Genomic DNA, 17,161 nt, shown 5'->3' on the forward strand with positions numbered 1-17,161 from the left:
AATTTTTAAACTCATCTTCAGAAAACAACCTCAAACCAACAATCTATACAAAAGGACCAGAAATCTTAAGTTTCAATTCAACCTCTTTCAAATAACTCTTTTTTGACATACTAAATAGAGATGGAACCTGATAGATTTCTTTAGAACTTAACACAGGTGGGTTCCAGTTCTTGGGATCTTCAACTAGTTCATGGTCATTATGATCATTTTCAATAGAACGAGAGTCTACTTCAGTAACAGTTTTTCTATCTATATTGGAGAATGATCTTAAAAATTTTGGCATCGTTATAAACTAGACCAGAGATTGACTAAAGCAGCTTTTATCTACTCAGCAATTGTAGAACAAAAGCTTTTCGAAGGCTTCCTGGCTGGCTCTAGGCTCTGTCTGCAGTTTATAGAATTAGGATCTGAAGAGGGCTCTGATACCAAAATATGGGAACTCAAGCAGAATAAGACTTACCTCAAATTCGATTTGAAGATTACTGAACAACAGGTCTAAACACGAATTTTTTTCTCCTCAACCGAACATGCGCGTGCACTATGACCTCTCTCCTCGGGTCTTCAAATGCCCTTGCTTTACAGTTCCAGGTTCTTTCGGATACAGAAACTGAACCCATTCAATAGAAAACTTGGCGGTATCAGCCTTTCCAAATAGCCTACACAACATTGCAGCTGCAAAATTATGCAGTGTTGACAGAGGTGAAATTGGGTACATACCAGTTTTCTCCCACATGAACTTGTTGGAGCCAGACCTCCAATTCCACGTGACGTCCATCGGGTCTCCATTTTCTTCAGCATAAATTGTCTGGTTTAAATGGCCCCATGACTTCATGATTGGAATTCCTGAATGTTCTATCTAAAATATCCACATTTTCAATGATCCATTTTACCATATCAGAGTATGGAAATATTTTGGGTCTTGCAGCTATTTTTTGCAGGAAAGAACATGTTTCTTCAAAATGGGAAGCCTCGGATGAGTCGTCAGCGTCTTTTGTTTCTTTAGTTTCCAGGGCCTTTGGGTTTTCTTCCTCTAGTAAATTGTACATTGCCTCCCATGATGTACTCCCACCATATTTATTGCATGTGGTAGTAGAGAAGAGTGGGAGCATGTATGAATCCTTAGATGCAGTAGCCTCTACAGGCTCTTTCCTTTCTTAACCATTTTTCCGAGCGTTATTTCCTTCAGAAATTTCCTGAAATTCGGGCAATGTAGAAAACAGGATAAAATGCAGAGCGGCAATGAAAGCGGAAATACAATAACATAGTAAATTATAAAAGAACATAAGGATGAAGCTTTTATTTCGAATAAGAGTAAAAATATATAAATCTTCTTGAGCCGTTAAGTAAATGGAATTAAACTCTATTAATTACTCATTAAGGCCTACATGTGCCTTTCTTTATGACTCATCAAAACATCGCATCATAAGTTTCTAAATGATATTTCAAATTGGTATGTTTTATGTGCGATGTCGATCAGGCAATTGTGATGAATCGAAATATTAAATCGAAATATCACAAAATCACAATATCACAAAATCCCAAAATCATAAAATCGAAATATCAGTGATCATGAATAGAGCAATGCAAATTTTCTTTGGTGTTTTGCAATTTGTGATGAGAAACATACCTTTTACTTTTTAGAGCATGTTTCCTTTATGTGGAGGATTATTCCATTAAAATAGATATTTACAATATGTTGGACCCGATTGAATTTTATAACAATTTTATTACTCTGTCGGGTCCGGACCACATCGCAATTCGTAGTTTCTTATGGTTTGCATGTTTGCACCCTTGTAAAAGCCACGATGTGATTGTGATAAATAATTTATTTATGAAGGAATATCCTAAGGCTTAAGTTTTATAAAAAATTAAATGTTGCCTTCGATCTTTTAAGGGGGGTGTTTTATCGTGTTTCGCAGACCAGACTCATGACTTAACCTTTGTTACTTTTGATCATGCGATTTTCGATAAAGCGAGAATGCCTAGTAATAAAGTAACTTGTCTTAATTTATTAAGTTTGTCTAGGGTTTTATTCGAAATGGTTTCAAAAGAAAAAGCTTTTATTTGCTAAGTTTTTTGAATTTTTTTTTTTAAAGGGTCCCCATTTATTAATACAATACTAACTATTTATATAATAAATGGGGGAGTTGTTGAATATTACAACAAAACTCAATTTCTAGTTGGCTCCCCATCTACTACTATCTCATCAACATGGACAACCTATCAAAATCCATAGCATACACCTCCCATTCAACCTCCTCCCATCAATATGAACACCTGGGTGAACATTCATTATAGGCCCCTAGTCCTACCAAACCAACTACATGCATTCCCTACCAAATATGAGAAATCCCTCCACAAATTTGATAATTAGGGAGAGCACATAGGAAAAGGATTATGTGATCAAATTTCAAGATTACTTTGACAATATATGGGTAGAACATGATGACATCCACATGATATTATTTTTTCAAAGCCTAGAAGGAGAGGCCCGAAAATGGTTTACAGGTTTAGCCTAGGATTCCATCAATACTATTGACAGGCTAGTGAAATTGTTCCTAAAATAGTTTGGAGTAAGGAAAAGAAACCAATGGTATCTAATAGAATTGCATGCTCTTAAAATAAAATCGAATGAAATTTTTGATGAGTTTAACAAATTATTTAATAAATGTTATAAACAATTACCAGATGATGTAAAACCAATATATCCAACCACCATTGTAGCATATTATGACATATTTGACTCCAATTTCTTCTTATTATTTAGAGAAAGGGAGCCTCAAATGTTAGCTAAAGGTTAGACCAAGGCTTTCACTATCAAAGATAACCTTATAGATACATGAAACTTAAATATAATGAAGATAAAGTAGAAGGAGAAAGGAAGATGTATGATCAAACTCCTGAAACCTCGAACACTAAAATTCTACAAGAATGATAGATTAAGGAAATGGTGAAAATCATAAAATCTCTGTCAAACAAAATTTATAAATTAGAAGAAGGAATAGAGATCCTTTCCAAGTTCCTCCAAATTAGGCACCTTAGAGGATTTTTCAAGAAAATAATAATAACATTCCTAATAGGAACACTAATGCACCCTTTAGAAACCAAGGCCCCTATAGAAGACCCTTTAATATGCAAATCTTACAATAGGATCAAAGGGAAGATGAGCCTCCTATTCAACCTCCATTGCGAAATATGATGACGAGGTAGAATGTCAACAAATAATTCCCGAGGAAGATAATTATTTTGAAAACAATTTTTTTGAGGGTCAGGACCTTCATATAGTAACTTATAATTAGGATCACATAAATTATCTTAACCAAATATTTTGGACCACAGAACTCGAGCATTTTGCTGATAATTTGGAAGATGATATGAAAAATAAATATGATCTTCAGCCAAGAAAGGAGAATAAAAATGTAGAAACACCCAACCACAAAGAAGATCAGGTTAAAAAGCTAGAAAACGAAGACAAAGTTGAAAAAGATAAAGAGCCTCACCAAGCGATAGAACAAGAAGAAAATATAACAAGAAACCCTCAAAATTTAACTAAGGTAATAATTCATGTCCCTTTAATATAAAGTTTCTAAATACCCACCTATATGTAGGAAATGGATAAATTTGTGTAGAAAGTGAGTTGATTGTGAACAGCTAGATAACATATTAGTTACTAACACAATCAATATATAGGAAGATGCTTCCAAGATTAGTATCGGGCCCCACATCGAAAAGAGGGGAAATCTAGTGCCACCTTTTTATATTAGTTTGAAAATACATAATTTCACATTGCATAATTGTATGTTAGACTCATGTGCATCACACAACATGATGCCAAAGGAGATAATGGACAAATTGAGCTTAGATGTCACTCAGGAATACAAATCTTTGTATTCTTTTTTATTTGGATTGTTGGAGGAATGAGACTTAGAGAGTGAAAAAATATTAAAAACTAGAAATTCCCAGCAAGTCCCACATCCTAGTACTACTATAGCCCAAGCACACATAACTGCAGAGTTCTCATGAAATATGATGCATTAATGTGGGTGTGATCCAAGTTTCAACTTCACTAGTGACAAAGGAATATGTCATAATGCATGAGAGAAATATTTCAAAAAAATAAAATAATAATAATAATAATAATAATAAAATTGAGAATAGCGCATTATAAATAATGAAATATAAGATTGCAAAATACTCAGAAATATAATTGAGAAATATTACGAAATAGAATTGAGAAATACTGCATAAAAACATTATAAAGAAAGAAACTCTTTTATTGAATGTGAAATATAGCATAATACTACATTAGGACCAAAAGCTTACTATACTCCATGGCGAAGTCCCATATTATACATTTTACAGAGATCTTTCATTGAGAGCTATGCCTCTTGTCACATTTCAAATACCATGGTATTTTAAATCCATGGGTGAATACCATGGAAAACATAGTAACCTAAGATACCATGGCTAAATATAATAAATTACAATACCATGAGTAAGTATTACAATTATGATGGTAAATTTTAAATCATCATGCGATTATATTCTCACTATAATATTATTATTTATTTTAATTATTATCATGCATCATCCATGGTTTTAACAAAAATTGATATAAAAATAGCTATTAATTGTTGTAATTATTTTTCACCTGGATCAATCCTCCCCCCTTAAGAAGGAATGGCCCCTATTGTGTAAAGTTCCCTCTGCAGAAGACTTTGTTGAATACGAGCATAATTGTGGGTTTGTGGATGACCCAAAAACAAGTTTTGCTGAAGACAAGGGTTTTGCAAGGTTAACCCATAATCATGGGTTGGTGGATGACCCTTAACCATGATGAACGAATATCTGAGGATAGAGATACCTTGTAATGCTTGTGGACCAATAGTGATGTTGACAATGTGTGTCCTAGAAAATGGACTTCATTGGAAAGGGTTTTATGTGGTTGACCATGATCATGATGAACGAAGATCTGAGGATAGAGATAAATTGTAATTCTTGTTGGCCAACTATGATGCTAACAGTGTGTGGCCTAGTAAATGGACTTCAGTACCTATGGTTTTTTTGGTTGACCATAACCATGCTGAGATAGTTTGCTTGTTGATCTGCCTGGTAGCGATTGGTGGCATATATTTGTAAATTCTTACCATCTAAAGAGATGTTGTAAAGGCTTCCATCATCTCACTCCTCTTTCATTTAAGTGCTTCCTCGAGCAACAGTTTGGTAGGATCTCATTCTTTGTCATTTTTCTTTTTTTCCACCATTTGACGTTGTTGGGGTCAGTGAGGAAGGTCTTGCAAAGGTTACAATAGCTTTATTTTTATCTCCTTGTACCCTGAACTTTTTGGGGACAACTGCAAAAAGATAGACATGAGAAACCTCACTCTGATATCAGTGACTTAGAAAGTGAAAAAAGAATAAAAACTAAAAATTCCTAGCAAGTCCCCCATCTTAGTACTACTCTAGCCAAATTGTGCATAACTATAGAGTTCTCATGAAATATGATGCATTAATGTGGGTATGATCCAAGTTTCGACGTCATGGGTGACAAAGGAATATGTCATAATGTGTGAGAAAAATATTTCAGAAAAAAACATTATAAAGATAATTGAGAATAGGCCATTATAAATAAAAATGTATAATATTGCAAAATACTAAGAAGTATAATTGAGAAATAGAATTGAGAAATATTGCAGAATTTTTTTTATAAAGAATGAAACTATTTAATTGAATGAAAAATATAGCATAAGACTACATTAGGACTGAAAGTTTGCTTTACTCCACAGTGAAGTCCTGTATTTATACTTTTTAAGGGGATCTTTCACTGAGAGTCTCTTATTACATTTCAAATACAATGGATAAATACCATGGTTTACAAAATAACCTTGGGAATTTTGTTATAGAAACATGAGAGGAAGAAAAAACATTGGTTGATAAAAAAGTGAAACCAATTTATTTGTTTTAATATTGTAAATACGATTTGGAAAATTTTCTTTGACAATGCTTTTTCTTAAAGTGGATTTGGGGCTAGGGTGGTTTTCACTTCTCATACCCAGGAAAGAATCACCTTTACATTTAAGCTGAATTTTGAAACTACACATAATGTAATTGAGTACGAAGCTTTGGTCTTGGTAACTTAGTAGGAAGTTGCATGTAAGTTGAATTTCTAGAAACTTGCAATATTTTGTGATTCAAAGTTTGTTATTAAAGAAGTCACTAACAAACATCAAACCAAGACTTAATGCTTATAGAAATCAAGTTTGAGACCTAACTAAAAGGTTATTTTCATGTATTAATTTCACGACGGTTCCCAACAAGAAAAATCAGTTAGCATATGCACTAGTAGTGACAACTGCAACTTTCGTTCCTCTCGAGGAAACTAAGTTAAAATATGAGATTGAGGTTTCTTATAGAATTTCAATTCCTAAAAATTTAAAACGCTAACAAGATTTTGAAAATGACCCACAAATAATAAAAAATTGATTATTGAAGCGGTTGGTGAGTTCTCTGACTTAATAAAAAAATTTGATTATTGAAAACACGATGTAGTTCAATTAAAAAATAATTACATCTCTAGAGGACTCATTCCTTCGGAGGAAAAAAATTGATCAGAAGAATGCCACTTCCACCCCTATGTTGAAGCCTTTAAATGTGGAAATAGATCAGATTAATGTGGGAACACATGAATGCCCTCAATTTATTAATTTTTCCAGGTCCATTTTTGATGACGTTAAAGAACAATATGTAGATCATTTTAGAGAATTTACCAATGTTTTTACCTGGAGTTATGAAGATTTGAAGACCTACAATAGGAAAAGTATTGAACATAAAATTCCTTTGAAAGGACTTAAGCCCTATTGGAGCATTTATGAGTATATATATACGTATAATTGTTTTCCTAAATACTTGAATACTTAATTATCGACCAGGGAATCGTAATCAGTAGATCCAATGCGCTATATGTGCCGACAATAGATAATTTTGGTTGTCTTTTGCATATAGTCTAGATAGTGAGTAATTCAAACTAACACTTCATTCTACAAAATTTAATTCATTTCATCAAACAATTAATGAAAAGCCACACAATGCTTAAACACTATAAACTGAAGATTTTAAGTCAAGTAACGAGTTCCTCCATTTAGAGACTCATGAAATAACAAGATGGATTTAACTCCACTTCCTGCAAATATTAATCTTAACCAAATCAATTCAATGCATTCAATTATTAAACAAGGCAATAAAAACCAGTACAGGAAATATTTGATAAGAGTCTTCACTATTAGCGCATGTATGTGAATGGTAAGATCTCAAATCTTGTCCTTCCTGGGCTTCAAACAGTCAATCATTAAATTTGTATCTCAAATACAATTTAAACTAAGAAATTATCACTCATAAAGAAAAACTAGAACCACTAAACCATTTAATAACTTTAAAAAAAGGAAAACTTTCCTTAATGGATGCGGTGGGCCCTTGTTGAGATATCAACATAAGCTTGAAAATTTACAAAGCTAAGAAGTAAGTTAACGCACTCATCTTAACAACTGTTGCTCATATTATTAATAAAAAAGAAGGATTACAACTTAACAATTCATCAGCATTACAAATCTCAGAGTGCTAGTGCTCTGTTTCTAATTCTTTGATTCTCCAACCTAATCTCTCTCTGAAGACTAAAATATTAAAAGACTAAGAGATTAAAATATTAACTTGATCATTCAACGAAACTTTCTTTTATAAATAAGAGGGTCACTACAATCAAAGTTACAAGAGATAATCATCAAATATGTATAGTTAAACAGGGATTAAATTTGTAACTCATCGTCATGACATGAAGTGCATGAGGAGGAAGTGAATCTCGACTACCTAAGTAAGAGAGATGTCTTCAACAACTTTCTTGCTTCCATCGTACACTGTTTGTTAAAGTACTAATTCTGGAGATGAAGTCTGGTACCTAAATCAAATAGTAGAATGTTGGTACCAAAATCTAACAGAGGAACATTGGTACTAGAAAACAACAATATAGCATGGGTACCAAAGTTAAACGGTAGAACATCTAGTACTGGAATCAAACAGTGGAGTAAATGGTACTGGAATCGAATAATGGAATGGATGGTACCGGAATAGAATAATATGAGGAGCACAATAGCCAAGATATTGGGCCAATGGACAAGTACCATATGGGTGCACGTGTGTGTTGAGCACGATCACTGAGAACACAACTATTGGCCAAGTACCAGATGGGTTTAAAGGTATTTGACAAAGATCCAGGTGTCAGATTGTTGAAGAGGCTAGACAAATAAGAACATAGGTACTAGATCATTGAATTTATCAAATATCGGAATGCTACACTGCCTAAGCATCGGAATGTTGAACGAGTATTGGATGAATATGAGTGGAAATCTAAAGATCTATGTGAACCAATCACAGAAATTAGAGAGTAAAATATCAAATAATGTTATTTTAACTACAAGAAAACATAGAAATTATGTTTTGAAATATATATTACCTCATATAGACATCAGAAGACTAAAAGGGAATATACTTGAAGAAAATAGGAAAATAGTAGATAGATTCGAGGCAAAATAGGTCAAAAATAGATATTAATTAGGGAATTATAAGTATAAAAAGGGAGACCCAACATTCCCCCATGCTCAATTTGTTTTAGGCCCCCATGCAAAAATGATTGAATCAATCTTCAAAATTTCCAAATAAGAAGGCTTCCTTTCTTGGGTATCAGTTACTTGGCTCCAAGACCTTCACACCTGAGGCCTCTTCCTTGAGTTCCCTCCTAATGACCCTGGTAAAATGCATAAGATGAAGAACCTTCTTCAACTTAATGGAGGCCTCATCACACCCCTGTTGCAGCTTCTAGCTATTCTTCTTAAGCTTCTTGTTTTCATTCTTAAGATATTCATCCAGAATCCTCTTTTCTTTCACTTCTGCCTTTAATTTCTCATTTTTCTTCTGAAGTTTGTCAATATTGGCCATCATCTATTGCATAGCTAAGGAACTATCAGGTTCAAGTGTTTTTTGTTGGCCAATCTTCTCTTAGCTTCTACTTCTCGGCTCAATTCTTGCAAAGTTTATGTGATAAGATCTTATGTTTCATTGAGTGTCTCCTCTTATAAATGTTCTCCTTCCAGAGAGGAATATATCAATCAAATGTGCTGGAAGAGGAGGTGTGGGAATAGTTATTATTGATTTATTCATACTTCTAGTGGTTCGACATAGGGGTGTTGACGGCTCACTATCCTTAAACAACCTTCTATTCTTTGCTTTTATCGATGTCAAGGTCCATGTGGCTTCCTTTTCCTATGCATGTATCTTCTTCTTTTTAGAAATTTGAGCCTTATCATTACCTTCACTAATTTTAGGCTTATTTGCTTTCTTAGCACTTGGTGCATGAGTGTCTTCTTGGGGTAATTTGACAGCTACCTCTAAAGTGGTACCTATGAATTCTTCTTTGTCACTGCTAGCTGAAATTTTCCTCTTCTTCTTAGTGGTCAAAATTTTTCTCAGAGTGGGATAATCAATAGGAGGACTATCATTCTTTAAATACTTGACTGTTGATGCAGGAGTTTATTTCTTTCCTTTGAATTCACTCTTATTTGACTTCTTGATAGACCTTGATGGAGTAGGGCTATCAATAGCCTCCTTGGACTTTGATTTCTTATGATGCTTCTTACTACTTTCTTGTTTGTTGTCAATGTCCTTAATGCTATCGTCTGGTAGGCTTCCCTCCACATGTTGGGAACCTTCTACTTGAGCAAAGTGTTGTGCTAGAAAGGTCTTCCAGTCATTGCCTTACTTCTTGATTTCATGGACAACTAATAGTTTGATTAACCCATGGTGGTAAATGTTGGTTTGAACATTTTCAGAGGATGACTTAATTCCTCTTGCCATCTTATTTAGGTCATCTGTAGAAAATGTGGAAAATTCATTTCAGGAACTCCCTCGAAATCCAACAAAAGTATCAAATGATAAAGGAAGGTAACAACATACCTTCCCTCACAAGTCACAAACCTCTGCAGACCATTGAGCATTAATCTATACACTTCTTTAACACAACTACTCAGAATTCCATTAGTCAAGTCTGGTTTCTGGTGTTTTTGAGTCAAGAATTTGTGACAAAGATTCACGTTGATGGTTTCACCTTTAAAATACTTCTCTCATGTTGGATGGTGAACCGTGGCCTCTTCTATGGTGGCCTTGGTAACTTTAAACTGTAGACCTCCAAATTGAATGTTCTCACCATCAAAATTCTGACTGAAAGTGAGAGAGACACCTTCATGATACCCTTTAAATTTTCTGAGGAATGAAGTCCACTTGTCCTGCTTGAACTTCTCCCTACACAACTGATACTCCTCGGTCTCTCTGTAAGACCAAAATTCTAGTTCGTGCCTATCCACCCCCATGCTAGCTGTGAAAACGAGTCTCAAACTTGAGAGGGGTTTGGTATAGGAAATGGTAAATGAGTACCAGAAATTCTTAACATAAGGTACCAAAAGTAGTTTTACGGAGTACCGGATGTAATTTACATACACATTACTGGAAACAGTTGACACACAATTCTAAAAATGGGGATACAAGGTACCGGAGTTTGTCACATAGAGTAATGAAGGGAAAGCAAGAAAGGAAATAATGCTCATCTGAATGGTGAACCCATCCAGAGGGGCATTTATAATTCAAAGGGGCTACAATGTCTATATAATTGGTACGTGAGTGGTGTGTATGATAATGATACGTTGTATGAGGAGCTTGTTGAGAAATTATTCCCATGTCTAACATTGTATTTACGGGAATGAGTGTTAGACATGACACATAGGATGTGGTTGGGTACAGAGGTATGACACAGTTCACATCAGAGTTCTGTTAGTCCTTATTGTCGACATTCATATTTACGGATATGAAATATTGGGATCATCATTACTTAAACGACCTATGGAGGTGGAATAAGAGATAATCATATAATATACATGCTTATATTAGGATCAGTATTTGGTTAATCATACCCATAGCCATCCCACCCAATCACACAAAAAGGATTTTCCTGTGTAACAAAGGTAAGTGGTTTAGGATTAAGATAGGGCTAGCAAGTAAAGGTAATAAAAATCAAGATAATCATATCTCATCACACAATTAATGTGAATCCTTAATAGAAAAAAAGTAAAAATATTGATCTTATACCTCCATTACCAGATTACACATAGAACATTTCCTTTAGTATCGGATGAACGCAGAGAACTTATTCAGTATCGAATGAACACAAAGAGCTTCTTCAGTACCTGATGAACAGAGAGAGCTGCCTCAATACCAGATGAACGCAAATGTCTTCTTCAGTACAAGATGAACACAAATGTCTTCTTAAATATTGGATGAACATAGATATCTTAGTAAAATCTCCAAATTGAGATTTTGTAGGCTTCCTCTTGTAACTTAACATATTATGAAGGTCTAGCAAGAGTAGATAATGTTATTTTCTGATGTTGTATATGAATTCATTTATTGGAACAAATAAGAAAATGAACAATACACATTGGTGCAAGAATTCAAAAATTGCAATGGAAGTGGTGGAAATTAGATTGGAAGAAGTCACTGATCATGTTCCAAGGTTCTATAATCAAAGAGAATTTTGTAGTTGGATATATTCCTCTTCTTGGGATCAATCTACCCTTTCTTTCCTAATTCCATTTCCATTTTATTGGAAAATCACCTAACAACTATTGCTCAATGGATTTTTCTCAAGCCCAAATCAGTGAATGCTCGTCGGTATTTTCAATTTTAAGGAGTATGGAAACATTAAAGAAAACTCCATTCACTCTCTCATGGATTTTTCTTGAGCCCGAGCTAGTTCATGCTCACCATATTTTCAAATTTTAGGAGCCTGAAAAAATTAAAGAAAAGTCCATTCACTCTCTAGTGTATTTTTCTCGAGCCCGAGCTAGTTCATGCTCATGAGTGTTTTCAAGTTTTAGGAGTCTGAAAAACTTAAAGAAAAATCCATAAGCCCCATTTTCCATATATAATCTACGAGGGCTAGATAAAGGAATAAACCTACACCTAGAAGATGTTCCCCTTATTTCTTATCTACATGATAACACATTCAACTATTGTTTTTGTTAGTAACACACAAATAATCATATACATTAGCACACCTATATACATACATGTAAAAAATTAAATTAATTACGAAGAAAAACTTATAGAGGTGGATCAGCGAGAGGAGATTTTGTCTTTCCAACAAATTTTATTTCATAATTTTGAAGAACATGATTGGAAAAATCCTCTTTTGATAGTGGCTTGTGATAAAATTTCAATCGGTGTCCATTGAAGGAAAAAGAGGTCTTCTCTCCATTAATAGTCTTGATCTTAACTGATCCATTGTCGTATACTATTTGTATCTCATAAGGTTTAAGCCATCTAGTTGACAACTTCTCCTTGAAGTTGTTAAACCTGTTATCGTATCACAAAGCCCAGTTGCCAAGTTGAAAAAGATTCTTTTTAAGGAACTTTTCATGCCATTTGGTTCTCTGATCTTGGAAAATCATTGCTCTTTGAAGTGCATCTTGTCTGATTTCATCTAATGCATTCAACTCCATCAATCTTTTTTTTTGTGCCTCACCCAGATCCATTCCTAGTTGCATGGCTATTCTGAAGGTTTTAATCTAGAAATTTATAGGAAGGAGCACCTATTTTCCATGAACCAACTCATAAGGTGAGTGTCCCATTGTGTTCCTCTAGATTATCCTATAGGACCACAAAGCTTCAAGTAACCTATCAGCCCAGTCTTTGTGATGCAGTTGTATTGTCTTGGTGAGAATGGCTTCCACAACTTTATTAGTGGATTGTACCTACTCTTTTTCATGTGGATGATAAGCGGTGGATTTTTGTTTTCTGATTTGGTATTGCTCAATAATGGTTTTGGCCAATTTAGATGTAGATTGGGTGCCCTGATCAGTTACTGTTTCTCTCGGTACACCAAATCAAGTAAACATTTCCTCAAATAAGAAATCAACAACCGATTACTCATTAGCAGAGTATAATGCTTTCGCTTCTACCCACTTGGTTACATAATCTGTACATACCAAAATATACTTTTTCTTTTTAGACATAGGAGAAATTGGACCAACAAAATCTAATGCCCATTTGTCGAAGGGTTCAATAACTACCTGTGCTTGAAGAGGAATTTCATTTGTTGGGGTTGGTTTTCCCATCCTTTGAAAATCGTCACAGCTAGCCACATACTTCTTTGCATCTTTAAAAATAGTGGGCCAATAATATCCATATTGTAACACTTTGTATGTGGTCCTTTTTTCAGTGAAATGTCCACCACATGGCTCATTATGGAAATATTTTAGGATGTCCTCCATTTCATCCTCTTGTACATATCTTCTAATTACAAGGTCTAGTCTAGTACGATACAAACAATCATCATGCCACATATAATTAGTGTTGAGTTGAATGATTCTTTGTCTTTCTCTTGAGGACAAATTATGTGGAATTTTTCTTGTAACCAGGTAGTTGGCTACATCTGCATACCAAGGAGTATAAGTAGAAATAGAAAATAATTTTTCATCGGGAAAATCATCAGCAACTGGTGCACTATCACTTGTATGAACAAGTCTAGACAAGAAATCAACAACAATATTATCTCTTCCTGGCCTATCAATAATAGTAATATTAAATTCCTGCAGTAGTAGAAACCATCTAGTAACTCAGGCATTAGTGATTGGTTTATTCATTAAAAATATAATAGTTAAATGATCTATATGTACAAACACTTCATACCCGATTATATAATGTCTAAACTTATTGACGACATGAACTAATGATAAGAATTAATTTCCTATAATTGTATAGTGAAGTTTGGTAGGGGAGATATTTTTGCTGACAAAGTAAATGGAATAGGGGATTTGATTTTCCCTTTGGCCTAGAACAACCCCCAAAGCTATGTATGAGGAATTTGTACAAATGTGAAAAGGAAGGCTCCAATTTGGTCCGTTAGAACTGGAGCAGTTGGAGGTTTTGTTTAATAGTTTCAAATTCAATTTGACACTGACAATTCCACAGAAAATCCACATCTTTAGTTAGAAGTTTAAACATTGGAGTGACTATTGTGGTAAAATTTCGAATAAATCTTCTATAGGATCCGACATGCCCTAGAAATCTTCTAACTTCTCTTTGAGAGCTGGGAGTTTTAATTTGAGAAATTATTTTAATTTTAGAAGGATCCACTCTTATCCCAATTTCATAAATATCATGACCTAGAACAATACCCTTAGTAAGTTGTTGGGTGCAGGAATTGTGGTTAGGCAGACTCCTTCAACACTTAATTGTCAACCCCAGGGTTTCGTAAACTTAGAGACATAGCACAGGAAATGCAAGAAATGATATGAAATTTTCATAACTCTATTCCTACTTCCTTAATTGCAATCTTGCAGAATCGAAAAGAGAAGATCACCCGACAATTTACACCAAACAAATTATAGTGTTGGAATGTGAAAGAAAGTACTTCTATAGAAAAATATGAAAGGAACTCTCAAACTTCTTGTAAAAAATCCTAACTAATGGAAATGTAAATCTATGTTTATCTTCAGTATAGTTGTATGTCAGGTTAATAATTTGATCCTTGAAGATGTCAGACTTCTTTACTGATCTTTCTCCCTGCACTAAGTTGTTATTCATGTACTCCTCCAATGTGCTTGCACTAGTACCAGGACAAATTTTAGGTGTTGGAAGTATATTTTACACCTATAATTAAGATTTATGTCCTCATGTAGGGGCTCTAAGCCTCAAGACTAGAGCACTCTGTTCCTGTATCAGGATATCAATTCTTGTACCAGAACAGAGATTCATGCACAAAGTTTTCAAATTCCTCTTATGAGAAAATAAAGAATGTGTTAACTTAGAGAAAGAGTTTGAAAAGGTGAACAGAACTTCGAAATAAATTCCTCAAACAAAAATATGCTTCAACCAGTCTCAATCTTTAAAATAAAAATTAATTTCCAAAGTCAAAGCACACTTTTATTCAACCAAGGAACTCCTTCATGCAACTAAATAAATCATCTAATTGTGACAACAAGCTTCAGCCCTATAATAGTTATTCACACAAATCCGATCTGCATTCGTAACCTTCTTAGCTCAAAAAGATTCTCTTTAAAATAATTAAATATGAAGTTCGATCCTTCCCTGAAAAGTATGAAGTGCAGGTACAGGTTAATGTGTTATAACAACATTCATTCTCTAATTACCAAAGCATATCTAGTTCAAGATATCAAGAACACTTCGGAATGATAATCACACACTTGCAGAAATGCATCAAGGCTCATATGTCATACAAGAACAAAATAATATTACTGTAATGAACCAAAGGAATCAATCTGCGAAATTGTAAGTGCACTAGTGTAGGAATGTGTGCTTGCACGATCTAGGCAAAAACGATGCTAAGCTTTGAAGAAAAGAAATCACAAAGGATAAAATCAAAATTAGTTAAGCATGCACACCACAGATCTGCCACACAGTGATTATAAATGAAATCGAACCTGGACTTTGTGGAAGAATGAAAATGTCTATTTAATTCACACTTTTCATTAAACAAAATCAACACATCTTTAATGAAAAAGAAGAATGCGAGGGAGAATGAGTTGGGTTGGCTGGGCCCTATCCAACCAGCTCATTTCCATGTTTAGGAAACTTGGAGATTCATCTCTCAATGATGCATCAACATAGAATTACAACAAATGATTGAAATAATCATGGCACAATCCCTTTCTATTAATAATCAACAAATGTGTTGGCATTATGTTTCTGGTATGGCTCTATGATTCATGTGTTGTACTTGATGGCAACTCATACAGGTGACAATGCTCTGATCAGGCTCTCAAAATGTTGGAAATTAAGAGGTACGCAGGAGAATAGTTCAAAAGGTGCGTACCCGCAGGTACGCCGGCCAGGAAGTGCGTTCATACTCGCAGGTTACCCGTTCATGAGGTGCGTACCCCCAGTTCACTCACTTCAAGGCAGAGAAGCGCCCTCACGTGGGGTTTCTTATGTTTGGCCCGTAGTATTTAGCCCGCTGTTCTTGATTCTATGGTTTTGGCCCGTGGTATAGGATCTATTTTAGCCCCGGTTTGGATCCCTTGTATTGGTTATTGATGGTTTTGTCCCATGGTGTGAATAAGGGCTTAACTATAAATAGGGAAGGAGATCACTTGGCTAAGGCATCTTTTGAAAATTGAAAATCTTAAGATCTGAAATATTGGGTTATCGATTTAAAAGCTTGATATATATAAAAGTGAAGTTGAAGGTGAATCTATGAAGGGTGATCTCTCGGGCGCATGATCAGATCTGGGCATCTGACTATCTGTGGCACACTGGGGGACTGCCAATTCGGCCCTAACCAGAGGTACGCAGGTGATTAACAATGCAAGTGCGTGGGTACGCACAGCAGAAGAAGGTGCACTGCGTGGGTACGCAGAGCAGAAAAAGGCGCAGTGCGTGGGTACGCAGCGCGACAGAGGATCAGGTGCGGACGCACAGTGAAAGTACGCGGAGCTACAGAAGCCGCAGGTGCATAGATACGCGGTGCGATAGCATCTAAGAGTGTGTGGCCACAGTAGCAGTAAGCGGCGCGATAGAAACAGTGGGTGCGTGGGCACAGTAAAGGTACGCGGCGCATTTTAAGGAACAGTGTGTGGATACGCAGAGCAGTTCAAGGATATCTGCGGGTATACGCAGAGGTGGAGAAGTTGGAGTGCGTAGCAACGCATGCCAGAGAAAGAAAAACTGCGTATCTATATTAAGGCATTTATTTGACTGACTTTTCTCTGTTGATAAGGTGTTCTAGGTATAGTTTACTGTTACTATTGATCTGGTTACTGCAGTTGAATGGGTGATTTACTTGTACTTGATGATCTCTTGATGTTTATGGATCCAATTTGAAAATTTATGAAAAGTGGTCCTTGAAAGAAAAGAAGTAGGGGGGTTGTAGCTCCCTTCCAGGAGAGACTGGAAATCGAGAGAGAGTTGTAGCTCTCTGTAGGTTGCAACTTGCATACTGGTAAAGGAATGCACTAGCACAAAACCATTGTAAAAGGAGTTTCTAATTTGAAAGAAGATAGAGACATATTGCACCAGGTGGTTTTCACCCACATTGGGTTTCCAC

This window comes from Pinus tabuliformis, chromosome 4_2, assembly GCF_031772625.1.
Source record: "Pinus tabuliformis cultivar Carrire ecotype Pingquan chromosome 4_2, CPIR1, whole genome shotgun sequence".
In the NCBI taxonomy this organism is placed as follows: Eukaryota; Viridiplantae; Streptophyta; class Pinopsida; order Pinales; family Pinaceae; genus Pinus; species Pinus tabuliformis.